The sequence below is a fragment of the Lissotriton vulgaris genome, chromosome 11, assembly GCF_964263255.1.
Source record: "Lissotriton vulgaris chromosome 11, aLisVul1.2, whole genome shotgun sequence".
NCBI lineage: Eukaryota > Metazoa > Chordata > Amphibia > Caudata > Salamandridae > Lissotriton > Lissotriton vulgaris.
The window spans coordinates 385,756,551-385,783,850 of NC_141699.1; the positions used below are offsets into that span (position 1 = coordinate 385,756,551).

At 48.3% G+C, this 27,300-nt stretch overlaps 1 protein-coding gene across 1 annotated transcript in view; it reads left to right on the plus strand.

The window, feature by feature from the left end:
• LOC147679831 (uncharacterized) overlaps positions 1 to 27,300 on the plus strand; it is a 553,220-nt gene that overhangs the window by 141,150 nt on the left and 384,770 nt on the right. The gene's annotated exons all lie outside the window — the stretch shown is intronic.

The window sequence follows — 27,300 nt, forward strand, 5'->3', positions numbered from 1 at the left end:
TATGTAGTGGAGTGGATGTATGTTGTTGTAGTAGAATTATGTTGTTTGAATTGGAATTGTTAGTTGTGAAATTGTGTGGGGTGGAATTATGTGGTGTGTAGTGTATTTGTGTATTGGAAATATGTGGCAGGGTGAATAGATAAGGATGAGAGCTGTATAAAATAGAAAGTAAGTTTGAGAATGATAGGTAGTTTGTATATAAAGTGGTGAATGAACTCTAGATACAGTAGTAGAAAGAGTGTGAGAAAGAGAGAATGAAGGTTGAGAGAAGATTATAGGCGCATAAAGAGGCTGCACTTGTGTACACATGAGACACAGAAAGAAGAGGAGGAGAGTGTGTGTTTGTGGTTTGGATTTTTGGGAAAGTTATGGTAAAGAAACTGTGCTGAAAGACCTGAAGTGAACTAATTTAAGAAATGCTGGATAAGTGTGTGCAATTGAATTCTGTGGATAGTAATTATGTGGTATCAAGTGTAGTGGACTTATGTGTAATGGTATTGTGTGTTGTGGAGTGGCATTTACTGTGTGGAACTATGTGCTGTGGTGCCTAATTATGTGGTGTGGATTGGATTTTTGTGGCGTGCAGTGGAATTGTGTGTTGTGGAGTGGAATTTTCTGGGGTGGAATGGAACTGTGTGAAGTTGAACTGTGTTGTGTGGAATTGTGTGGCACTGTGTGAAAATATGTACAGTGGAATTATGTGCCATGGTGTGGAGTACATTTATGTGGAGTTTATATGGAATGAAGTAGATTTATCTGGAGTTTAATTTGGTTTTGTGGTATGGAATTGTGTGGTGTTGAATTGTGTGGTGTGGCATTGTCTGGAATTATGTTGCATTGAGTGGCATTATGTGAAGTGGAAATTATGTGGCATTGAGCGGACTGGAAATTTGTGGAGTTAAATTTGATGCATTGTTATTATGTGGTATGAAGTGGAATGATGTAGAGTTGAATTGTGTGGTGCAGAATTATGAGATGTTGAAATGGTTTGTGTAGTGGAATTATTTGGTTTGCATTTGTGTGTTTTGGAACTGTGTGATATTCAATTGTGTGGTGTTGAATTATATGGAGTTGAATGCTTCTTGTCTTTATAGATAATGGTGTTGATGCAGATGAATTTAAGACATTCAATCTGAGCCACATCAACTCTGCGGAGCGGATTGCATTCCAGTGCGCCTGCGGTCAACAACTCTTTGCTATTTCAAAAGATTACATGCATTCTCCTTGAGATCGAGTTGAAGAGCTTTCTGGCACTGGCAACGCACGCCCAGCCCCACTCACCATTTGCCATGTTTGCAGGTTGGCTTTGTTAGTGGAAGAGGGACTAATGGTTGCAAGGTTATGTGAAGGAATGGGATTTTTTTTTTTTAAACAAATTTTATCCATCAAGTTCCACAAAGAACGCATGACTCTGCATCCCAGAGTCTACTGCAGTATCACATCACATAGTTAAATGGCAGTAATTGACCTTTTTTGTGAGAAAAACAAAACAAGCAATACCATCGGTATTATAAAGAGTAACAACCCCCCAAACTCCAACTGTTCCCCCTCCCACCTCCCAGATTGCGCGGCCACCATCAAGACCCACGCACACCAAGCACACACACTCCCCCGACCACCCTCCCTTCCACCTGAGCCAGGCCCACCCGCCCCATCCACTCCCTCAATCCACTGTAACATCATCTGGTTCAATCGGCGGCTCCAGCCACAGGCCCCTATAGTCAGCCCACCGCTTCCAAATTTTGTAGTGCTTATGCGGGCATCCTCACGCCACAAAGATTGGCCTCTCCAGCCCCATATTGAAATCCAGTCCTTTTTTCCAGGCAGCTACAGTCGGCGCCCGTGCATTTTTCCACATCTGGGCAATGTCACGTTTCGCCAATGTGAGGCCCAGCAGGAGCAGGTGCCGTTTATAAATGTAGCACCCGATCCCCTCCATCACATGTAATAGAGAAAGCTGGGGCGTACGTGGGAGCGACCACCCCAGGACTTCAGAAAGGCAAAAGGATTGGGATTTGAGAAAGTCACGTTAATGTTTAGCCAACGCATCCAGAATTGAAAATGACTCAACTGAAACTGTCTCAGTCCTATTGGCATTTCAGAATAAAGAAAAAACACACCAGGTCTGTGTTTTTTGTTGCATGGTTCTCCTTGGCAGGGGAGTGAGGAGGGGTGAAGGACTGGGCTGTAAATAGACACTTGCTTTAAGTCTCTGCCTCTGGTCTCAGACTTGAAAGAGTTTGCGCTCTGTGGCATGAAAGAATGAAAGGTAGCCGAGCACCATAGGACTAAAATATGTAAAGTGGACCTTCAAGATGAGAAAGCAGCCGCCAGGATCCCAGCCTTCTATGATTGTAAGAGGTATTTATTGACACCTAGATAAAAAGCAGTTCTTCTAAAAAATGCGCGCCTCACGGGCTCGACAGAAGAAACAGCAAGAAACATTAAAACAAGCATTTGCAATGCATCGGGCTCTCCTTTGCGACTTTATATGTATTTACCAATGCAGCATACGGTCTCTGTGAGTGAGGCATTCCTGTGGGGTGACGTACTCGGTGACCTTCCTTACTCCAGACTGCTGAGCGACGTTCGACTTGCCTCTCTCGCCTTGACTCCGCTGCCACTGGAGCCTCTTGGATGGCCTTCCTTGCTGGCTGTCATGGGACCGTGTGGAACGTGCGGGGCTTCGCGTGACCTACGCAAAGGCGTCACTGAGGAACTGCCAACGGATTCACAGCCAAGTCGCTCATGTAGCCCCTGAGGGTGGCGTCGTTGTCTGGGCGCCATCTGGACTTGGGTTCTGCACCTTCCTCTGGCAGTCTTGTGGGTGACCAGTCTTCAACCGTAACCTCCATGCTTCCCGTGCCTGACGTGGAGCTACGGCCGACACATCTCCCCTACTCGGGCTCCATTCGTACGGGAACTCCGTTGAGGCCCTTGTCCCCTGGACTGCCACGTGACCGCATGGGCTGTGCGGGCCTTTGTGTAGGCCGCGCTTAGGGGTCACTGCGGAACTCCCAACAGGGCCACGGTCAAGTCTTGTGTAGTGCCCAAGGGCGGATCTTCCAATGGCCGGGTGTGCTCGACTTCGGCAGGCTGTAGGTTGACAGCGGTGCACAGAAGGTCCCTGGGTGATTCACCTCTTTGACCTCTGGTTGGTTGGGGCGTGTGTGGAGTCACTAGGGTCGTCAGATGCTCCTTGGCGATGATGCACCTGGATAGTGATAGCAGAATGTTGGTTTTCTTCAGTGGGCAAACAGACGGTGATCTTCTGTTGGGGTGACCTTCGGGTTTGCACGTAGATGTGTACTCCCGGTGGTGTTGATGCTTTCCAGGTACTGTATTCGGATGTCCATGCATCTTTCCACTTTCCCCATCGGGTGTCCCCCTTCTGGTGTGTGTTGAGTTGGTCTTGTCACGCACACCTCTTTGCTCTTCTCCTTTCCTCTCTTCTTCCTTCATCGTGGCGTCGTGCCACTCAGGATTGGTCTTTTCTTCCTTCCTTCGCGACCCGGTCTGGTCTTCTATCTGTTTGTTCGCTCTAACCAGGCTTCTCCATGTAGCGTGCACTCCACACGTTTCCCTCTGGCTTGTCCAAGCATTAGGACACTGTCTTCACTTCACTCTGTGACTGGACCTGTTTTCGCAACCTTCTTTCACTCGATTACTTCTGACATTTAGTTGATTCTGTTAGTCTTGGCTTCAGTCTTCTTCCGGGTCCTCTTCGTGGACATCTCCTCCGTTTCCTCTTCACAGATGTCTTCTCAGATCTCTTCGCTCGCTGACTCCTTGCAGGTCAGCATCATCCTTGCGACCAAGCTGGCGGGTCGGCTTCTTCCTCCTTGCGACCAACTGGGTGATCGGCTTCTTTTCCCTTGCGACCAGACTGGGTTGTCGGCTTCTTCCACCTTGCGACCAACTGGGTGGTCGGCTTCTTCTCCCTTGTGCCCAGACTGGGTGATCGGCTTCTTCTCCCTTGAGACCAGGCTAGGTGCTCGGCTTCTTCCTCCTTTGCGACCAACGGGGTGGTCGGCTTTTTCCTTGCAACCAACTGGGTGGTCGGCTTCTTCCTTGCGACCAACTGGGTGGTCGGCTTCTTCCTTGCGACCAACTGGGTGGTCGTCTTCTTCATCCAGGCGACCAGCGGGGTGGTCGGCTTCTCCCTTGCGACCAACTGGGTGCTCGGCTTCTGGCTGTCTGCGCAATCATTACTTCGCCTCTCTGCGGTCGGAGTGCTACAGCGCGCTTCTGACTGCGCTCTTTGTTTGCTTCCTTGGGCGCACTTGCTGCGCGCTCTCTTGAGTCTTTTATTCCTGGATTTGTAGCTGCTGTTCCTGTCCTTTCAGTCGAATTCGGTGCGCTGTCAACCGGTTTGGGTAGCTTGCCCACAACTGTCTCTGTTTGGAGTTCCTGCACTCCTGGCGAGTTCCTGGGCCGTCCCTTTTCATCCTCAAAGGCTGTGTGATGACTTGGCGCCACTTGGGCGTAGCAGTCTTCTTAGGCACTCTCCATGCACTCACTGTTCAGGGTTGCCTTTCTTTTCCTTCCCCTGGTGATCTGTGTCCTTCAATCATGGGCTGCAAACAGTCGGTCCTGTGCTGGGGCTGATATTTCCTTGGCTTGTTGCAGGCTTGTTTTTCTTCTTCCCTGCAGTACCGGGAAATAGCCACTAGATGGCAGGGTTGCTTTACTCAGGCTTACTTTTACTGTCCTCGGCTTCCCACAACGTTGCAAGCTTCGTGCTCACTGCCATCGTGAAAGAGCACCTTCTGTGATGGCCACTGCTTGCAGTGTTTCACCCGTACACCTTTTGGTAAGTCTTTATTGTTATTTTCCTCCCTGAGTGGGACCCTCGCTGTATCATGCCCCCAGCAGCCTTGCAATTGCTTCAGCGCTGTGGTTGCATGCAGCGGTACTTCACATTTGCCTTCACACTATGGGGAAGTTTGAGGGAGGGGAGGCAGAATGCTTTGCTTGGCTGCCACAGAGGGAACAGCATGCCCTCGCTTATCCTCTTACTATTGCCAACTCGCACTGGGACACCAACCGTCTCTATTTGCTTTGCTGGGGAGGGCTGGCTCCATTACACGCAGGGGCACTTCTCTCCGGGGTCTCCCTGCACGCAGCTCCTCACCTTCGGCCCACTCCTTGGGCTTCACACAGTCACTTCACCGGCCGGGCTCATCCGATGTGGGTGGGCTCCCGCTCGGCTTCCTCATGGTGGGGGTCACTCCGTCAGGGCCAATGCGGGTGGGCTCCGGTCAGTCTGCTCCTCGCTCCGGGGCACTCCCACGGCAGGGGGGCGGCTCACAACGGGCTCGAGAGGTGTGGGGTGGGCTCCCGGTCACCTTCTCATTAGCATACAGGCCGGGGTTCATCCAACGCCTGCGGGCCTCTTGGCGCCATTCACGCAGGGGGGGGGGATACCACCTGGCAGCTCTCTCCCCCTTTTCTTCTTCTGCTGGGCTGCTGCAAGCACGGGCACAGCCCCCTCGTCGCCAATGTGGTATTTGGGCCCAAGTTCCTCATACTGCTAAAATGAGGTGACACAGAGACAGTGTAGATGATTAGTTAACTGGCCCTTAGCACGTGTGCTCAGCCCTTTTTATTTAGCAGGGTCATCTGACTGATGATGCCTATGGTGGGTGGGTGTTCAGTGTGTGACAACATGCTGAACACTAGAACGTAGCCAGCGCGATACTACAGTTATGTCACTCAGAGAGAGTAAAGAGAGGATACCAGCTGTTTCTTGGAGTCACGGTTTTCATTCAGAAAGGGAGGAGGAGCGAGACAGACAGAAAAAGAGGGAGGAAGAGGAAGAAAGAGTGGGGCACAGCTGCCAGCATAGGAGAAGTGGACACTACCTTTGTCTTCTATTCGTCATAACGGGAATTAACATATGCGAGCGAACTGACAGACTAGCAGAGGTTATCACCTACTTCAGGCTGGGGCAACAGGCAGGCCAGACCCCTTCTCTCTAAGCACAACTTCGAGAACAGGAACCAGAGCTTCAGCCGATCAGTAGCTGTCCTCTCCCCTTTTAAACAGAGCCGTCATTGCAAGCGCTTTCCTGCGTTCCAATATATTGACCGCCCTGCAGACAAATACCACTGTGGCCTGGGGCTCTGTCAAGTATTTTAACAACAAATGGAGGAGTACCCCCGTGAGACTTTCAAAAGGTCTCTGAATATAAATGTGTATTTTGGTGCACGTAGTGCCCAACCAACCTGGGACATGGGTAGTCCTTTAAGAAGACCCCTCACTCACCAACCTGGTTGGTGACATGCTTCATAATCGGGGTCCCACCCCGAAGGCTGAGTGCCAACAGGGTGTGCTTCAACGCCTGATTACAGTGGAGCAGGTATTTTTTCTTTTATATGTGCAGTGGAATATTAACGTGAGTGGTTTAAAAAGTGTCCAAAGCTACTCACTCGTGGGCTTTATGCCTGGCTTCACCTTAGGGGGGGGGCAGGAGTGGGCACTTCACAGGGAAAGGCCAGGAAGGGTTCCACAACGGTATGTGCACAGCGCCTTTAGACCCCTTTGAGGGTGACTTGTGCGCTATATAAAAGCACTACATTTAAATTCACATTTACAGGAGGGTGACTGGGTGAGGGAAATAAAGATAAACCCATTTAATGGGATTGTCTTGAAGCGAGGAGGTGGCTTAACATATAAAGCTGCAAACAGTGGAGCTGGAGAGCAAAGTTTGAGCCTCTGGGTGGGCTGTATCGCATAATCATAAATAAATAAACAGCGATTTTGGAGGGGGGTGGGGAGAGACTTATAAAAATACCACAACACATGTGGAGGGGCGAGACAGATAAAAATTAAAACAAACACTGTCAAATGCAGCATCTGAAACCAACCGAAACAAACGTGCACAGAATCGAAGGGAGGAGGTGGCTCAACATACAACGCTGCCGACTTTGGAGCTGGAGAACAGGGTTGGAGCCTCGGCCTGGGCTGTATTAATCATAAATAAATAAACGGAGATCTCAGATGGGGGTGGGGAGAGACAAATAAAACAAGCATTGGCAATGCAATAGGGGGAGAGGCATGGGAAGAAAGTAGTCTGTGCAGTAAAGGGTCCAGTAGCCGTTGAAGGAAACAAATGAAGACATGTTCATCATAAGGAGGGACTAACAAGCCTACAACCAATCGGAAGGCAGCATTTCAGACACAAGCCAATGGCAATGATGGGCTGAGAGTGGGTGGAGCTTCCACGCTATAGTGTATACTGCATGTCTCAAGGAGGCAGCGCAAGCGCTGCCTAGGCAAGACCTAGGAACAAGTGGGGCAGAGGAGCAGCAGTGCCACGCGAGGGAGCTGGGATGGGGGGGTGACTGATCTAGGAGGGTGAAGAGCAGAATTCCCCTCCTGCGCTGGCAAGAGCCAGGTAAATGAAAACAAAAGCACAACCAACATTTTAACAGATGAAAGGCGTAGGGCGCCGTGCTGATGAAAAAAGAAAATTGTGGCACAAGCAAGCTTGAAAAATCCCAAGGAAGAACACATGTAACGGAGCAGTCTGCTGGGAGGGACGGGAACAGCAAAGGGCGGGATGAATTAACCACATTCACGAATGTAAAACAGCCATTTACAAAGGGCATTAACAGGAGCTAACAGAAAACATTGGAGGTTCTTCTAACCCATGTACCAGATACAGCATGTCTCATAGAGACAGCGCATGGAGCACATGCGCTGCCTAGGTAATCCCAGCATTCAGCAAGCAAGACAGAAACAACCCACGGAGAATCCCACTATTCCACAGCCATGAAATAAATGATTCACCAAACAATTGGACTATTTATCAACCACTACAGAAACAATGCTGCAGAAAATCCCCACCTCTCCATTGGCTAACCAGGATATAAAGTACTTTATTATTGCACTTTAAACACCTCAACCAGATGATATATATATTTTTTTTTCTCCAGAAAACGAAGCACCTATGGGACATCTTGAATCTAATTTGAAGTTAAAAAAAAAAAGAAATACAGTTATAACATGGTATGTGTTTTGAAAGAATACCACTCCATTGTACACAAATATCAAAAATATATTTTCCTCATTGAAATATGATGAAATTCTGGATCATGTTCTTTAAAAGGTCTTATAGCCCATAAGTGCCACGGCGCACTCAAACCCGCTCCACAATCACGGCTATTTATGAATGTTTTGCACTGTGATGCTTGAATGAGGGATGAATGTTGAATGAATTGTATGATGTGCTCCCATGCAGCGGACATGTTATAATAGGTTTAAATAAAAAACAGGTCCTTTACCCTGTGATCTGTTATGGGCTGTCTTCTTGCATGTAATTTACTTTTGAGCCTCCATGGTCTCCTTACTAGGCTGATTGCTACAAGTCCGTGGTCCAGGAAAGACAACAACCACTTTGGTACTGGCCTCTGATCAATGCATAAAATCGGGCAGGTCTACCCTACTAGAAGTTAAACTGGGAATAAGAAAGCACACCATTTTGAAATGGAGCCATGGTGACTGCAGCCTGAATACAGGTGACCGCAACAAGAACAAAGTGATGGATGGAATGCTTCAATTAATCTCAGGCTTGGAAATCACACATGGCCGCATCCCAGTCCTCTATTTTCACCCATATTGCAACTCTAGATGGAGGCCGATCATGTGCAAATCAGTCTTGACCCTGTGTAGCACAGCCCGTACTGGTAGCAGTAGCGGCTCCAGGAGGGAGTGGTGTGGGGCGGAGGGGCAGGGTGTGGAGGCAGTAAACTACGGCATACAGCCGCAGGGAGATATGTAACAAAATAAAGAAATAAAACGAATTACATTGCGCGCGCTGCAATGCCATCGGCGATGCAGCGCGCCCAATGTAATTTGTTTTATTTATTTATTTTGTACATATCTCCCTGCGGCCGTATTCCGTAGTTTACTACCCCCTGCCCTGCCCCTCCCCTTCCCCACCCCAGCGCCCGCACCACGCCCTCCAGGCTCCTGACTGGTAGACCAGGTCCTCTCACCACAGGAAAATAAGCAATCCCCAGACCGGTTTCAAACAACTTAGGACACATCAGTAAGGTGTATGTAGCTTGAATCCTGTGGCACAGTACGCATGGGACCCATGTCTGGGCATATCTGTTGCACTTAGGGCATCCACTGCATCAAGAACAAAGTGATGGATGGGATGCTTGAATTAATCGTAGCCAATGGCCATCGATCAGGGCTGCATCCCAGCCCACTGTTTTTCACCCTTTATGCCACTGTGGAAAGAAACCAGCCAAACCCTAGTCTTAAACCTACTTCAGTAGAAGAAGTCCAACCTGAAATGCCAGGACAGGTGCCCTCCAGATGGGAACATATTCAACCCTCAACCAGTTTCGACCAACCTAGGTCCTGTCAAATATGTGACATCTTATGAACTGGGCCCCACACTGTTTAGTCCTAAAGCATCTTCATCTTATTGTCTAATAAAGTACCATACTGATTCATACCAAGTGTCACTACATAATTCCCTGAACAATGCATAATTGTTAATTAGCCCAATAAATTATTATTGTGCCAAAGTGCAATATAGCATCACAAATGGTGGAATTCCTCATTCTCTGCTTAGATCCCCTTATGCAATGTTGCATTTTTTTCATCCTTTGATAAGGTCTCACAATAACCTTCCTAGACTAAGGACAGATTTGAAAATTGGCTGTGAGTGGAAATTCTCCAAATTCTGGGGCCCTAGCTAAAGAAGCATACTTTCTTGACTATGACCACAGAGTGTGTATGCTTAGACCTGGGTGTGAGAAGAACAACAGGATATCCTCCTGCACACAAACATGTAATAAGTGGCCGCACACTCATCACTTTCAGTCAGGGCACGTTAACTCTCCACTTCCTTAAATGGTACACACTCACCGTCCATATTTAAATAGTTCCCACTTCGACCCTCAATTAGGCCGGATTTAGCAATGCATCAAGCCATTGGGGAGGTGGAGGTAATGCAACTGGCCGCCCTATTTAGATCTCTGCAGCAGTTTCTCAAGTATTTTTCCTGAAAGTGCTGCTGCTCATATAATGGGGGCACATTTGTCAAAAATAAGAATGACAACGCACTAGTATTTTTAATTTTCTGAATGCATAACTCAAAGAGAGAGTTTTTGTATAGAAAATGAGGACATTTCCTCCTTGCACTGGAAATTTTCTCCCAGTACCCACCCAACATTTTCATGGTTTTCACAGCTGGGGCCACCACAGAGAAAGCTGACAGAAGACATTGACTGGCAGGATTTCATATTACTGTATATAAAAGTATTCGCTGACATAAATATTGTGTTCTAAATATTGTTTACTAAAATATAATCTGATTGAGCGTGGACAACCCAACTGGGGCAATATTTTTGTAAACAATATTCAGGATTAGATATTTTCATCAGGTGATATGGGGCGTTCCGTACAATTCCGTTCTCATCAGTGGATGACAGGGTGTTTACGCTGGTGGAGCAGAGTTAAGTTTCCTACTTCCCACATGTAGACAAGATTTACTCATGATCCCCTTCTAATCAGGGGACATCTATTGTCCATCGCGGGATAGTGCACATTAACTCTCGTTATAGAGGCATAGGAAGAATAAGGCCTCCACTGGAGTGTTTTCAACGTTCTCCACCCTGGTGATGGATGCATGAGGAGAGTGTCTCTCTAGACAAAATGCAGTCCTCTTATAGAGTGATGAATTAGTTGGAAATTGATAAAAAAAGTTTATGAAACAAATCAAATGACCAAGGGCACATGGTACCAGCTAACTGATGACAACTTGTATGGAACAAAGAAATAAAGAAGATGTATTGTCTCTTCCAGAGGGGATGCAAAGCACAGCATTGCAGTGACCATCTAGAAGCAGACCATGGACACACGTATTATGTTCATTCTCCAGGAGTGTACTCCCTTTCTCACTCTTCCGGCATGTTGGTGATTGCAGCTGTAGCCCTTGCAGGGAGTATAATGTCCCTTAAGTATGAAGTCGACCGAACTTGGCTTGGAAGGAAGTCAGGGGGGAGAAGAGCACTTTATTCCCAAGCCCAGGGAGGAAGGTGCAGCCAGAGTTGAAAATGACAGGCTGTTTAAATCCAATACAGGATTGAAACTGATTCAAAGTGAAGGCCTCAGAGACTGACATGGGATTCAGATGGCGACAGATGAGGTAGAAGCATGGAGTACCCTGCCAGGTGGCTGGAAGAAGCAACAGCCTTACCTTTCATCTAGATAAGAGAGCAGGTCTCTGCTACGATAGTGCAGGGTCAGTGAGAGCACATAATGAGCAATGGAAGCGGTGGTCTCCTTGCCATCCAAGAGGACCTTCTGGACTACTACAGGCCGGAGCGGTGCAACCAACTCTGCTGGGAGGGCGGCTGCAGCTCTCATTGAGGCTTCTTTCCCGATGCACCACAAAAAAGATGGAATACCTAGCACCAGTTCATCCCATAACCTTCCTAACACAGCAAACACGATACGTCAGGCTTCCCAATCCAATAGGACTCAGCACACAAAGTTCTTCTCTTCCATTTCAGAAGTTCGCAGTGAGGTGAGTAGACCACCCAAACACCAGAGTTTAATGCTCCTCCACTCCTCTGGAATAATTCCATGAGGTCGTTTGTCCACTTGACTCCAGAAGCTTATCCAGATCAATCACCCAGTGCTCCTCTTCTGGTCATGCACAGCTCAAGGATTAAGCTGCCCGTCCCAGGCCATTCCCACTTCTGTAGCCCATCCAGTAAGCTCCCCTGTCGATGGGTGTGCACAAATATCTAGGGAGTGAGATCAGAGGAACAAGTTACTTTGCTTTGGCACAACTCTTTCTGGTGGATAATCTACCTAACCACAGAATGCTCACTTTCAGAATACACTCATGTGCCAGACTGGATCCATAGATGTTTTCCAGCAATGCTCCTCTGAGTCAGTAGGTGGCACCTTGTGAGTCAGTGGTGACTCCATACTGCCCCAGAAGTGAAGGCGCAGAGCTGCATATAGCGACACCCCTTCTCACTGACACCAGTTTTGTTAATCTTTCCCCTTATGCGAACGCATATGTAGAGCCTCTCAACAAATTGTTGCCGACAGTCTGTGGATTTCTAACTTTAGAGGGACTTCGTGGAAGGGCATCTGTTTGCAAGGATAACATCAACCACCTTGGTCAGCAAGCTGAAAGCATATAATTAACGCAGCTCAATCTCTATGCATGAAGGTGTAGACTGTGGCGATTCAGCTGCAGGCCCCTGTCCAGTTGCTAGGACAGGAGGTCCTTTTGTACTGACAGCTGAATTAGAGGGCAAATGCAGAGGCACTTTGGGTACCATACTCTCCTGGCTCAATCTGGGGTGATTAAGATGACTTGGGCCCTGTCCATCCAAACCTTCCTCAGAACCTGAGGTGAGTCAAAGGGCCCTGTGTCCCACCTCAGCAGGAATTCATCTCCTTGTGAGTGCTTTGGAGAAAACTCCAACATGCAAACTTCTGATACTATTCATACTCAACAGTGGCGAAAAGAACTAGCTATGTCACACCATATTGGTTGAAGACACCGCGATCACGCCGCTGCGCCGAGGAATGCCCGGCCATCGCGCCGTAGGCTTCACCGTATTGGATTTTTAAAAGCCAACTTCAAAAGAGATTCGGGCGTCCGCACCGCCGGTGTTGTCCTGAAGGCCTGATGCTGGGTCTTAAACCTCGGAATTCCACCGGCCCCATGGTGCAGCATCAGTCGCTGCAACTCTCTCCGTTCCAAACTATCGGCATCTGAGGCTACAAATATTAGGCATATCATTCATGTCCTGATGATGATCCGTGTATCAAGATAACGGATCGAAACGCCGTCGACCTCTCATAACACCTTATACAAGCGCTAAATCTTATGTGTACTACTATTGTAAAGGTGTTCTGTTATACTTTGCTATACCTTTACACTGTGTAATCACTGGTACTGTGAACCTCATGTCTTTGCCTACAAGCCCTTATGTTCCAGTCCTGTCAAATGATTGTTTGTTGCACATGTGTTAAGTAGGGTGCAGGCTTGTGCCCCACTTTGTGAATTGTTGTGTAACATTTCCTATATCTAACCTTAAGTAAATATTAGACCTCTGCCCAGCTGGGTATGTCCAAACAATATAGCTACGATTGAGTCTATATTTATTCATCCCGTAAAATTCCCCCAAAGGGACCACTGTTGTTTAAATTGGAGAAAACTCCAACATGCAAACTTCGGATACTGTTCATACTCAACAGTGGCGAAAAGAACTAGCTATGCCACACCATATTGGTTGAAGATGTCCTGCACCATCTAGAAATAGAGATGCCAGGCTATGTCTGCTCAGCTTGTCGACTCTGGCAATCAGAGACAGCCGCTAGGTGACTGATAACCAGAAAGATGTTCTGCTGATCCATCCACCTTCAGAGACATAGGTCCTCCTGACATAGGATCCAGGCCCCACTCCACCCAGCTTGTTGCAGTATTACAGGGCAGTCATGTTGTCCATGAGGACCTGCAAAAACCTCCCTGAGATAGATAGCAGGAAGGATTCTAGGACCTGAGGCATTGCCCAAAGCTCCACAAGAGTGATATGAGGCTGAAGACCAAAGGCCTCTGATTTCCACATTTCACAGGTCACCCCCAGTGATTCATCTGTCACAACCATGAACTCTAGGTGGGAAAGGGAGACTGACCTGCTGCAGGTCAGGTTGGCACTTATCATTCAGCATTACAAATCCGGAGCTGTCTTCAGTGAGACAGCCCTGATGCTGAACCCACTCGGATCGGGAATTCCACTGCAGGGCCTGCATATGCCATGTGACATTAGGAATGAGGGGGTGTGTGAGATCAGGCGACCACGAAGGCTTAGAGCCAGCCTCACTGAGACCCAGGGCTGATAACAAATTATCTGGATCATATCCAGAAAGTCCAGGACCTGCTGCAGTGGTGGAAAAATCTTGAAAGCCACTGTGTCCAGGATTGCGAACAAAAAGTAGACACTGTTCCTCTAAGAGTTGTGTCTAGGGAGTCTAGGTGTGGGAACCAACCGCCAGCAATTCAGTGGTGGTGGAGGATTGTCACAATGAAGGGAATCTCCTGTATGGGGCTCAAGTGGGACAGTCACTGATTGAGAGTAAACCCAAAAGATCTCAGAGTTCAGTCATTATCCAGAGGTAATCTAAGACTGTGTGGTGAGCCCAACTTTCAGCAGCCAGTTGTTAAAGTATAGGAACACAGGTATTCCCGGCCTCCAAAGATAAACAGCGACCACCGTCATCATGTACTGTTCTGATACCACTGTAAACCAAATGCAACACCTGCTGAACTGCAGGAAATGTGTATTAAAATACGTGTCCTGCAAATCCAGGCACACCATCCAGTCTTCTGGGTCCACAGCAGAAATACTTGGTTTACATTTTTTTCCTCAGCAAGATTCAATGGCTAATGGTCTAATATAGGCCTACTGCCTCTATCTGCCTTCTGAATGAGGAAATAGTATGAGTAGCACTCCTCTTTCTGGCACCTGCTCCAAGGCACCCCTGGAAAAAAGAAGGTTGACTTCCTGCATTGAGAGTGTGGAATGATTCTACCAAAATCGTTGTGGCTTGGGTGGAAGATGGGGTAGGTAAAACATCAAAGGTAGGGAGTAGAATCTTTGAAATATCGGCAAAGCACATATGCCCAATGTTAAGGATCTCCAGCCAGGGAGGAAATGCTGTATCCTGCCTCATATCAGCTGTACATGTATGTGCTTATGAGAGCAAACTACAGGGTCTTGGCATCTGCTGCAGCAGGAAAAGAGGAGTTGGAGGATTGCTGCCTTAGGAGGTACGAATGGCCTTGGCTTCTGCCATAAACTCTGCCTCGAAAGAGCTGGGTCTGCTGCTGCTGAACAGGTTGGGAGGGATGGCCGTGGTGGTAAATTAATCCCCTGGAAGCGAACCTACACTTTCTGTACTGCTGGTGATTTTAAGTTATTAGAAGATAAATGCAATCGCAATTTAAGTAATCGCAATTTTAGAGATTCCTTAAATTGCGATTTTTGCATTTGGGATGATGCATCCCAAATGCAAAAATACCTGTCGCAAAGGGGCAGATTCTGAGAATCTGCCCGTTTGCGACCGGTTTTTGCTTTGATGCATGTGGGCCTTATATGTGACTCTACTCCATCACTTATGGGATGGTATGCAGTCACCACAGAGCCACTTGGTGCCAACAAGTATCAAGCAGGAGCATTGCTGGAAAGTTTCGGATCCTGCCTGGCACCTGGGAGGGTTCTAAAGGTGAGGAATCTGCGGTTAGAAGTGTCAGTCAGAATGGTGATGCAGTACACCAGTCTCCTCTAGCACAATGAGCAGATTCTTGACACTCTCTCAGCTTTGCCATAACTGAATTGATAAGAATGCAGAGTCCATGTAGGAGTCCTACCTGAATCCAAGGCTATAAACTGCTGAGTTCGCAGGGCAAAATTATGTCCATTACTAGTTCCCAAGAACCACATTGTGAGAGGCCACAATCACGGTAAGTGCACACTCCGTCCCCATGAGGTACACTCACTTTCTACTTGCAGTACGTGGTGAGGACGATAGTTATAAGGACAGTAAGCACATTCAGAAGCAGGTACTCTCAAGGAGAAACTGGTACACTCTCATTGTATTTGACTCTCTCGATTCTGCAACTAAGACAAAACTGCCAAAACTAGACACCTTGCCATTGTGTGCCACTATAGGGCGTGTCTGCTCCTCTTATCTGTCCTACACACTGGCCTCCTAACTTGAATGGTCACCACAGACACTTGTAGCAATGGGGAAATATGTGAGAGAATGAGAATATCAGACTACTGTTAAATACTCTTGCATTCAAGCTCATTTGCTCCAAATGTGATGACTACCAAATGGAACAGTGTTCTGAAGACAGCTATATTTGTACAACATATGCAATATCCACCTGGGCATACTTATCACTGCTTAATTGATTGAGACCAACTGGCACAATAAGTGGCTGCTGTCCACGTTTCACACAAGCTTCCAGGGGCTTGCAGTGTCACTGATCAATCAAGATTAATAGAGATGCAACCATTCATATACCCACATATAGTGACCTTTGCTTAATTACCCACTCATTTGGCTGCTCCCTTCATGCAGGGGTATATATGTGCTCTGATGACTAAGTTACTGGATTTGGAGTGTTAAGACCAGGGTTATAATGGAGGATGTGGCACCTGACCAAAATTATGCGAGTCTGGGCAAATCATGTGAAGTGTAATGTAAAAAACAATGAACCTTATCATCTTTGCACCATATGGCTCCATTCTCATCATCCAGAGCAAACATAAATATATATCTATATCTATATATCTATCTATATCTATATATCTATCTATATATATATATATATATATATATATATATATATATATCAACAGCATTACTCTCATTTTTTAAAAGAGTTTAGGAGACGCACACGGTATGCAGATTTGGCAGGCAGCATTTGATTGCAGTATGAGGCACCTGACGCGTTTCGTTTGGGCTGCAAACTTCTTCAGAGGTAACGCCTCAGTTCATGCAAATTACGTGAGTGTGTTCAGCTGATTTTCCTTCACCTTTATGCCACACCTCTGGTCGGCGCTGCTGGCGGTTTGCTGGGCATTGTGGTAGCTGAAGTCCACTTGTGTTGAGAGTTTGTCAATAACGTTTTTCTGCAGGGAGGGGGTGTTGTGGCCTTAGATCAGCAGAGTGCCAATTCCGATCTGCAGACAAAAGTTTATTCAGCATTGCCAGTCCCCTCATCCGTGGTTGACTCGGCATGTTGTTTGCTGCAGTTCTGCTCTCTGCGCGAAGGTCGGTGACATCATGACTGGTACCACAATGCCCAGCAAACCGCCAGCAGCGCCGACCAGAGGTGTGGCATAAAGGTGAAGGAAAATCAGCTGAACCCACTCACGTAGTTTGCATGAACTGAGGCGTTACCTCTGAAGAAGTTTGCAGCCCAAACGAAACGCGTCAGGTGCCTCATACTGCAATAAAATGCTGCCTGCCAAATCTGCATACCGTGTGCGTCTCCTAAACTCTTTTCAAAAAGGAGAGTAATGCTGTTGATATAAAGCGACTGGTTCTGTCATATATATATATATATATATATATATATATATATATATATATATATATACATATATATATATATATATATATATATATATATATATATATATATATATATATCACTGAAAAAACCATAGGTTTCAGGGGCGTTATAGTTAGTTGGACATTTCACTCGTACAAAACCATAGAAATTCCCCCGTTATAGTTAGTTCAGCTAACTATAACTCGTGCCCCCGCAATGCACTGCTGATGACGTCACATATTACATCACTCATGACATGGTCAGTGACATCACTCATGACATCACTGATGACAACTAACTATAACGCCTCTGAAACCTATGGTTTTTTCTGTGAATTTCTAAGGTTTTTTAAATGCTAATTTCTAACTATACCGTGCCTAAAACCTATGGTTTTTTCAGTGAACTTCAAAGGTTTTTTAAATGCTAATTTCTAACTGTAACATGCCTGAAACCAATGTGTTTTTAAGTGAATTTCAAAGGTTTTTAAATGCTAGTTTCTAACTATGCCTACAGAGGTAGGACATGTGAAGAAAGAAGAAAAAACGCACAGAAAGAAGCAAAAGAAATGCAGAAAGAAGCAACAGAAGTCCACAAAGATGAAGAAAAGTGCAGGAAGAAGCAAGACATGTGCAGAAAGAACCAACAGAGGAGCAGAACGAGGCCTTTTTGCAAAATCATCCTGTGTTCACAACTTTATCTGACGGGTACTGGTGGTAACTGACTCTGACTAACCAGGCCTAGAGCCAGTGCTATGCTAAAAGACACTTAGAATACAGTGAAAACACCTATATACACTAGGAAATACTATTCGTTGGGGTACCCCTGTGATTAGCATGACCTCCTCTGTAAGCCCCTCGTACATAATAGGGCAGAGGGATTAAAATTACCTCTACGTCAGAGGAGCAGAAATATGCTACTTTAACTAGTAGTCGCGTTTGCAGAGTGGCGGAGAAAGGGTGCTGGTCGTCCAACCAACGATCAGGAATTCTGCTGCGTAGGACTTACAGGAGGTACCAGGAGGGATTATTTGCCCCCAAACTCCCTCAGGACTAAATTGGACTTCATCCTCCATCCAGTAGTCTGCCACGAGGCACGTTTACAGAGTGGTAGAGAAAGGGGGCCATGGCCTCTGAAGACGTCTTAGCAATCCCACTGTGTGGGACTTACTATAGGTAACAAGAGGGGTAGTTGGCCCCCATTGACATCCTTGGGGGTTAACTTCCAAAACTATTACCTCCAGTCAGTCCCACACAGCAGCATTGTTAAGTACTCATACCAGGCCATGCCCACTTTGCCCACCACTCTACAAATGCACTCCCTGGCACGCTCTTGGATGGGGATTGAAGTCCCCTTCACTGCTTGGGGTCCTTTAGGGGCCAACTAGCCTACCTTTTACCTCCAGTAAGCCCCACACAGTGGGATTGGTGAGAGGAAGACAAAGGCCATGCCCCCTTTCTCCACTACTCTGCAAACACGCCCCTGGTGCGTTGTAAGTTGGGGGATTAAATCCCATTGAATCCTGAGGGTCCCTGGGGTCCAACTAGCCATCTAGGTACCTCCAGTAAGTGCCACTGAGCAGCGTCTCAGAGAGGTGTAAAAAGGGGCATGTCCTGGGCCACCTCTCTGCAACACAGACCGTTGGCGCTTACTGGAGGTACCTGGTGGGCTAGTTGGCATCCAGGGCCGCTCAGGATTGAAGAGCAATTAATTCCCCAACTTAGAAAAGCGCCACAGGGCGTGTTTGCACACATCACCTTAGGCCCTGCCCCCTCCCTTTACCACTGTGCAAACGCACCCCGTGGCGCGTTGTAAGTTGGAGGATAAAGTCCCCTTGAATCCTGAGGGTCCCTAAGGTCCAACTAGCCCACCAGGTACCTCCAGTAAGCGCCACAGAGCTGCGTTGCAGAGAGGTGTAAAAAGGGGCCTGGCCTGGACCACCACTCTGCAATGCAGCTCTGTGGCGCTTACTGGAAGTACTTGATGGGATAGTTGGCTCTCAGGGACCCCTAGTAGTGAAGGGGAATTGATTCACAAACTTAAAACGCTCCACAGGGCTCGTTTGCAGAGTGTTGCGGGGAGGGGGCGGGGTCTCCGGCACCATCGTCTTTTTAAAAAAAAAAATTAAGAAGGGGGCTGTGTGGCCCCACTTCCTTACCTATTTTATGGGCCCTGGGGACCCCATCCCCCAGGAGCTGACCCCTATTTTTTTTTTTAAATGGAAGAAGGCCGCGTGGCCCCCCTCCCGAGGTCATATTCCGCCCCAGGTCCCCATCCCCTGGGGCATGGCCAGTGTATTTTTTTTTATTATTTAGTTGGAGGGGGCTGCATGGCTCCCTCCTCAGGACATTTATGCCCCGGGGACCCCATCCCCCGGGGCCGGCCTTTGCATTAAAAACAACAAACATATATATATTATTTTATTATGGGGGAGGGGGCTGCATGGCCCCACTCCCGGGCCACTTCTGGCCCCGGGGCGCCCATCTCCCGGGGCATGGACACTTAGTTGGGGACACTGGAGGGAGTCCCAATGTCCCTATGGTCCCTGCCGGCTTCCCACCTCCTGCGGGAGCTGGCACTGCTTTTCCACATGGGGAGCTGCTAACATGCATTGATGATGTATTCTGGCTGGTCCAGTCCGGGAAAACTGCACCGCTACGGAAATGGAATGTGTTATGTTATGTTATGTTATTTGAACTTGTATAGCGTTCAGCTACTCATGAGTGTCCCGGCGCTTGCATCCAGAAAGAAGACTGATAGAGACAATGCTGAAAAGCAAGGCACTAGAAAAGGAATGTTTTTAGTTTCTTCTTAACCACCAAGGGATCTTGCGTGTTACGCAGTGCCAAGGGTAACTTGTTCCACGCCAGACTGGCGCGGCGTAAAAAGGAGTTCCCGCCCAACCGATGGCGGGAGAACCTGGGAGTCAGCATCAGCAGCTGGCTGGAAGAGCGTAGTTGTCTCCCAGGCGAGTAGAAAGCTAGTCGTTTCTGTAGGTATTTAGGGCCCATACCGTAGAGGGCTCTGTGGGTTATCGTGAGTGTTTTGAATTTAAGACGGGCCTCCACAGGGAGCCAGTGTAGAGCGTGAAGATAACACCGCACAGGCTGATGGGCCGAAACACTGACTAGAAGTCTGGCTGCAGAATTCTGTATTACCTGTAGTTTCTTCACTAGAAAGCCTGGGCAGCCGACCAGGACAGCATTGGCATAATCCATTCTCGAGAGGATCAGGGCACGGACTACCGTTTCCCTTGTGCTGTCCGGGAGGTAAGGGAGGAATTTCCTTATGGTCTTAAGAAGACCAAAGCAGGTGCCTGCCAATTTCTCAATATGGGTTTTAAAATTGAGGTCTTCATCGAACCATACGCCAAGGTTTTTTGCTGCCCCTTTCTTGGCAGAAGGGCAGGTGAAATCGGAGGGCCATAGTTTCTTCCTAAAGTTGGCCGGAAAAGCACCAAAGAGAAGCACCTCCGACTTTCCTTCATTACATTTGAGGTGGGCCTCGGCCAGCCAGCCAAAAACCTAGGCCAGACAGTGTTTGGCTAAATCAATCGCGTGATCATCTTTAGACCAGGTGAAGAGCAACTGGGAGTCATCTGCGTAGGCCGTCACCTTCGCCCCCAAGGACTCCGCCAAAAAGACCAACGGAGTCAGATAGATGTTAAACAGCAGAGGGCTAAGTGACGACCCCTGCGGGACCCCAGTGGGCACCTGCAAGACTGCAGAGGAACACGGCCGGAGCCAGACTTGCTGATGTCGATTTTCAAGAAAATAGCTGACCCAGCAATACCGATGTCGGAGAGGCGTTTAAGGAGTTTGACATGAGGCACGGTGTTGAATGCCTTGGAGAGATCCAGCATGATCAGAGACGCTCTCCAGCCGGCATCCAGACACTCGCGGATAGCCTCCAACATTTCTAGCAGAGCCGATTCCATGCTGTAAGAGGCACGAAAACCAGACTGCGCTGGGTGGAGCAGGTTTACCTCCTCCACGAAGTTCGTAAGTTGAGCCGTGACCGCCTTTTCGCAGACCGTGGCGATACTGGGAAGTGAAATGGGCCGATAGTTGTCGGGTATTGTCGGATCAAGAGTAGGTTTCTTGAGAAGGGGCAAAATAAGGGCGAACTTCCAAGATTGAGGAACCAGAGCCAAACGCAGTGATATATTGATCATCAGATTCACTTCAGGGTTTATCGTATCTGCTACTGCGGCTAACAGCCTCGTCGCACAGGGGTCCCTAGGTGAGCCCGACCTTAAAGCTCAGAGAATTTTAAGTGAGCTTATAGGTCAACAGGCTCAAACTCTGAGAGATTTGGCATACCATTAGTTCTGGCCGAAGGCTCCCACTGAATCACTTCAGTGTTACTCTGGACCTTTGCAAAAGAATCCTGAATGCAAAAGAATTTTATCTTGGAAGAATGAGGCCAGGACGTTACACCAGCGATTGGTGACTGGCGTCAAAATCAATTGGGTAGTTGGCACCACAAAGCTCTGAACTATAGCAAAAATTTCTTTAGTATTGTTTTTTGCACCTTCTATACGTGTAGCAAAATGTTTGCTTTTTGCATCTTTAATGGCTCCATAGTACAATCTTTGTTTGGATCTCAGGACCAATTTCTCGCAGGCATCATAGCCTCCGGCCCGCCACCCTCTCTCAGCAACTTCACAGGCATGTTTAAGGGCCTTCAAGTTGGCGTTGTACCATGGCTTAGAAGGGGACTCCCTTCTCAGCAGGTCTTTGCGGGGGTCAGAGGGTTCTCTGACCACCCGGATATCCAGTTAGAAAACTGGAGGACATTAGTCTCCAGATCAACGGAAAGAGAGGGCAGAGATGTAGTCAGAGAAGCGGCCAGTGAGTCAGCGTTTATTTTCCTAAACGCTGGAGGCCGCACGCAGGCCAATGGCAGCACGGACTTCCCCAAAGCCCAGGTGAAGAATACCGGGAAATGGTCGGTCCAGGCGACCGGATTCGGCTTCTCCACTACTATATCAAAATTAGAGCAGATGGAGTCAAGAGTATGCCCTCCGGCGTGCGTGGGATAGCATACTCTTTGGGAGAGATTGGTTAAGTGTAACATATCAGAGAAAGTACGGGTGTCAGGTGCCTCCCTGAGGTCGAGATGTAGGTTAAAGTCTCCTAAGACCAGTAGTTTGGAGAAGCGCAGGGCTCTATCTGCTAGCGCATCTGCACAGGAGTCTAGGAAACCTTTAGTAGGCCCAGGAGGGCGGTAAATAAGGGAGGCCCCTAAAGAGAAGTGGGCTGAGAGTTGAATATTGAAATTCAGAGACTCACACTCACCCCAAATCATGGAGGGCTCCAAGAGAAGCGACCAGGCCTCTCTATACCAGATACCTAGGCCGCCTCCCCCGCCAGACTGTCTGTCTGCTCTAAGTACCCTAAAAGCTGTAGGCGTGGCGAGCGCTACAACGGGATTCGAGAAGGAATCCAGCCAGGTTTCTGTGACAAACAGAAGATCGAGATTATTATCGTTAATTAGATCAGCGATGTCAACAAAATGTTTTTTAACTGACCTGGCATTAACGAGGCAAGCTCTAATATTCCTGGTCACAGCTGAGACAGAGTGAGCTTGCGATTCTACACAGGGGCGGGAGAAGTGGAACCCGCAATTCCGACAGTTGTAATTCTCCCTAAAGTCTGTGTCGCACACTGTTGGGGCTGGGCATGATGTTGGATGATTCAGGGATTTTAGCCATTCACTGGAATGTGCCACAACAGCAGTAGGCTAAGAGATACAATGGGCAGCATTATTCGCCCTGAGCGCAGACTTAGCGCGGACGGGCGCAGACAGGCTTGCCTCTGGCGCGCCTACGGCGCGCCATCCGTGTGCCCGCTGCGCGCTTGCGCCGTCCTGAAAAGTAGGGCGGCTAGACTGAGAGCTAGACCGCAAACCTACCGGAAGTCGCCCGGGGGCGGAAGCGTTGCGCTACTGGTCTCGCAATCCGTCCTCCCTCCTGAAAAGGGCAGAGGAGACCAAAGCAGGCGGGAAGGTAAAAGTGCAAGTGGGCTAGCAGCACATCGAATAAAAATTTACACACACCAAAGAAACATGGACCGGAAAGCCCGGTGCTGCTAGTGTGGGAATGATTTTAAAGTGCAAGTATGTGGATAAAAACAGTTAATACAGAACAGCAATAAAAATTCAGAGCGCTAATCGTGCAGTGATTGAAACGCAGTCTCCTTACTGGGATGCGCGCTTGCGCCGTCCTGAAAGGAAAGGGGGGGCCGCTCGGCCCCCAAGCACACATGGCTGGGCCCGGCCCCCTTTGCCCGCCCTGATTGGTCCGTGGGTCCCGCCATTGACCCGGAGGCGGTTTTACGCTTCCGGGTCAAGGGGGCGGGACCCGTAGCAAAGGTGGGGTTTAAGAGCCTTGGGAGCGCGGGAGGTGTCCTCTTTGTGTCCTGCGCTTCCCATGCTTGCTCCTCGCTCCGCCGTGGGGCTTGTAATTTTCCCCACCCTCCATCCCTTTTAACAGAATTCAAGTCGAGGTCATTGGTAGGTATCCTCTGAAACACTTTGCAACGCTGTAGGTATATAAGGTGTTTTTTCCTTCCTTAGGCCTTTTTCCCGTTTACAGGCGATGATAATATGGATCTGCTTAATTGGTTCTGTTACTGACGCATTAATTGTTCTTCCTTAGGCCTTTTTCCCCTTCTTAGTATAATTGCCGTATTTATTATGTGGGTCAGGCGGTAAGGTCATAATCGGTGAGCAGCAATTTAAGGTCCCTAGGGGGCGGCACCATTCATCGAATGGGGTCGCCCAGGGGGAGGGGCCATTGGTCTCTCCCAGAACTTCAGGGGCAGGCTATCCGCTTGCTTGGAAGGGTGCGGGGGAGGGAGTCACGCTTTCCTCAGGCTGGTAGCCACCCCGCACATACACTATGACGTCGTCAAATGGTACGAGTGTAAGGGCCCTCCTGTTATGGTTAAATGGAGTTCATGGTGCGTACGAGGGTAACCAGGAGAGGTATGTACTCTCCCGGTAAACAGGCCCTTGTCGCGCATGTGCACTCAGACGTGAGGGCATAGCTGGGTAAAGGATCTGAGACCGGTTAACGACCTTGCCGTAGGACCAGAAATTATTAGAATGCAAAATTGATATGTAGGATGTTAGATTCGGTTAGGAAACACGCTGTATTAGTCATGTGTTAAGGTTAGCCCATCATACCTGTCTAACTCGCTGTAAATCTAATGTCTGAATTTAGCATTTAATAATTATGTAAATAATGTGATTTTATTTAATTTTTGATTTGTTTTATATTTTAATAAATACGTCTGGGGGGTCGCGAGACCCCCTGCCTTCCAAAGAATTCTGTTGCTTGATAAGTTTTGTTTACTATTGTTGGCATGATATGGCGGGGGTGGCCGGCAGTCCCAGACCATGTAAGTAGGGCAGCTAGACTGAGAGCTAGACCGCGAACCTACCGGAGGTCGCCCGGGGGCGGAAGCATCGCGCTACTGGTCTCGCAATCCGTCCTCCCTCCTGAAAAGGGCAGAGGAGGCGGAGGAGACCAAAGCAGGCGGGAAGGTAAAAGTGCAAGTGAGCTAGCAGCACATCGAATTAAAATTTACACACACCAAAGAAACATGGACCGGAAAGTCCGGTGCGGCTAGTGTGGGCTGCTGATTTTAGACTCTTTGAAATCGTGGAAGCAGAAGAACAGGAAATGGTGTAAATACAAACCGGTTTTATATCTGGAGGCTCACTGAAGGGCTAGGGAAATTGCATTTATTAAATGTTTCTGTGGCAGAACCCACCGGAGGGTAAATGTTAACGTGAGATTACTGCAAGTCCCAGGATGCTATTATTCTTTAGCTCACCAGAGAGGCCCACCAGAGGGCAATCTAAGCAATTAATAATGTGACTTGCATTTCTCTCGTTTTTTCTGCCAATTTGCATGCACAACCCGTGACCAAGGAGCAGAGGCTCTGAATGGCCCGGCAGGGGGAGCGGCACGAGACGTCTCCCCCTGCGGTTTTCGCGCACATTGGAAAAGTCAAGGCGCGAGATAGGGAGGGAGCGTCAGGGCAGGTTCTTAGCGCGTAGGTTGTGAGGAGATTAGGCGCAGGCAGGTTAGAGTCAGGGATTTTGCTCTTCTAGTGAAATCGAGTGTCAGACAGGTTATTTACGATTGTTTTGTTAGAGGTGGAGGTTAGTTTTAGCAGTGAGTTTGTTTCATCATGGAAATGAGTGAGCAGCTGGTGGCAGTCTTGAGAGTTATTCAGCAGGAAGGGAGAGAGGACATGCTGACGCAGTCGGCGCTTCAAGAGATGCTTCCACCTAAGCGTCCCCCACAGAGAAAAGCGGCAAAGGGGGTGAAGTATGCCATTGAGGCTTGTCAGCCGGCTTCTGTCAAGAAGGGGAGCAGGAGAGCTCGCTCTTTGAGTGCAGGTGTTGACAAGTCATTGAGACCTGGCGTAACAGGAAAATTCGTGGCTGTACGCAGGGCTACCTCCCTCACGCGTCCAAAAGTGGTGAGTGATATTGATAGCAGACCAGACATTTCTGAGGTGAATGCGCAGGTTGTGGGCACAACCTTGGGGGCCTATAAGGGTACTACTCAGGTTGCCCTCAAGAGAAAAGGAAAAGAAAAGGTCGTCAAGAAGCTGGCAGTTACCCAAGATAGGTCGGGTGGCTCGGGATTACCTTTGCTACCCCCACCCATGAGCATTTTGCCCGTTTTTGATGAGTCTTGTATGGACAATGGGCAACCCAATGTCAGTCAGAAATTTATCGTGAGGGGGCGGACGGGCTCTTTGGTGGCTTATTCCAGTGAAAGTGACGATGATGAAGATTTTGAAGCGCAGCCCCTTCAGGATCCCCCCACCTCACGATACCAAGACAATTACCTCAGAATAGTAGTGGGTTAGTGCGAACAGCAGAGTTTAGCTTAGAAGGGCCACCCTTGCCTATGCGGGGAGGGCCCCGTGCCCATCAGCAAGTTGGTGTACCTCAGGAGACACAGGAGGCGAGTGATTCGGATTTTGACGATGATTCTGACGGCGAAGAGGAAAGAGAGGATGACGGCGAACCTGAGCAAAGAAATGAAACATTTTCTTCAGGTCAGGAAGTCAGGAGTTGGAATACCAAATATCTATTTCCACGTGCTCGCCCTTCACCGTATGCCGCACCAAACATGAGGAGCACACAAACCAGGAGAGGCAACGGTCAGTGGGTTTGGGTTGAGCACCCAAGTTCCGCTGACAACCACTCAGAGAGACATATTTCCATAGAAGACTTCACTTTTTCGCGAGGTGCTCACGACATGGCTGATGCGCAGATGGTTGGTTTCCAGAATGTACCATCTGTTCACGCGGCTGCCTCTACTGTATCACTGTACATTGAGGGGCTTGGTAAGGTATATCCTAGCGAATCCAGAGCGGATTTTCCGCAGTCAGACAGACCTCTAGAGCGAAGTTCTGATCTGGTTTGGTCAACCTTTGATGGCGGGGTAGGGGATGGGGCTTGTCCTGGTACTATTGGGGGGTCAGAGGTGAGGGATGAGTTTAGTCAGGCCAAAAAAGGACAGGCTGGAAAATCGATAAAGGGCAAGAAAATTGTGCAAAACAAACAAAGCGTCTTGGGTACAGCTGGTAAAGTGCAAAAAAGGGCGGGGGGGCAACAACCTCTTCTTTATTGTTTCAGAGGCCAAGTGTGGACTCTTCTGCTGTGGAGATGACCCCAAGAGATTATCAAGAGCGGATGTCTCCAACGGAGTTGCAGCAAGGAGCGGTACAGCTACCATGCGGTAAGCCTCATTGGTGGGCAGTGTGGGACGATGGACGGGATAGAGGGGTGAATGTCCGAAATGTACCTGTGATAAAAATAGTAGGGGAGAGGGAAGGTAGGAAGAGTGTGTCGTTAGGCAATTCGATATCATCTGGAGTGCTGACACCGCTTAGTGCACTAGATGCAGGAGAGTCCCCTCAGGGGTTAGTCACTCTGGAGGGAGGGCGTACACAGGACGCGGTGTCAGATCAGATGGTATCTATTAATGTTAGGCAACGGCTTCCTTATATGGGCCTTGCGATGCCCTTGGGGTCACACTTATCAATTAAGACCAAGCAACGTATATGGAACCATGAGTTTGTTGACATCTTCAAATTACTTCACCGTGACGTGCAAGCCAAAGAGGGTTCAAAGGAAGAGGAATGGGAGTTAGC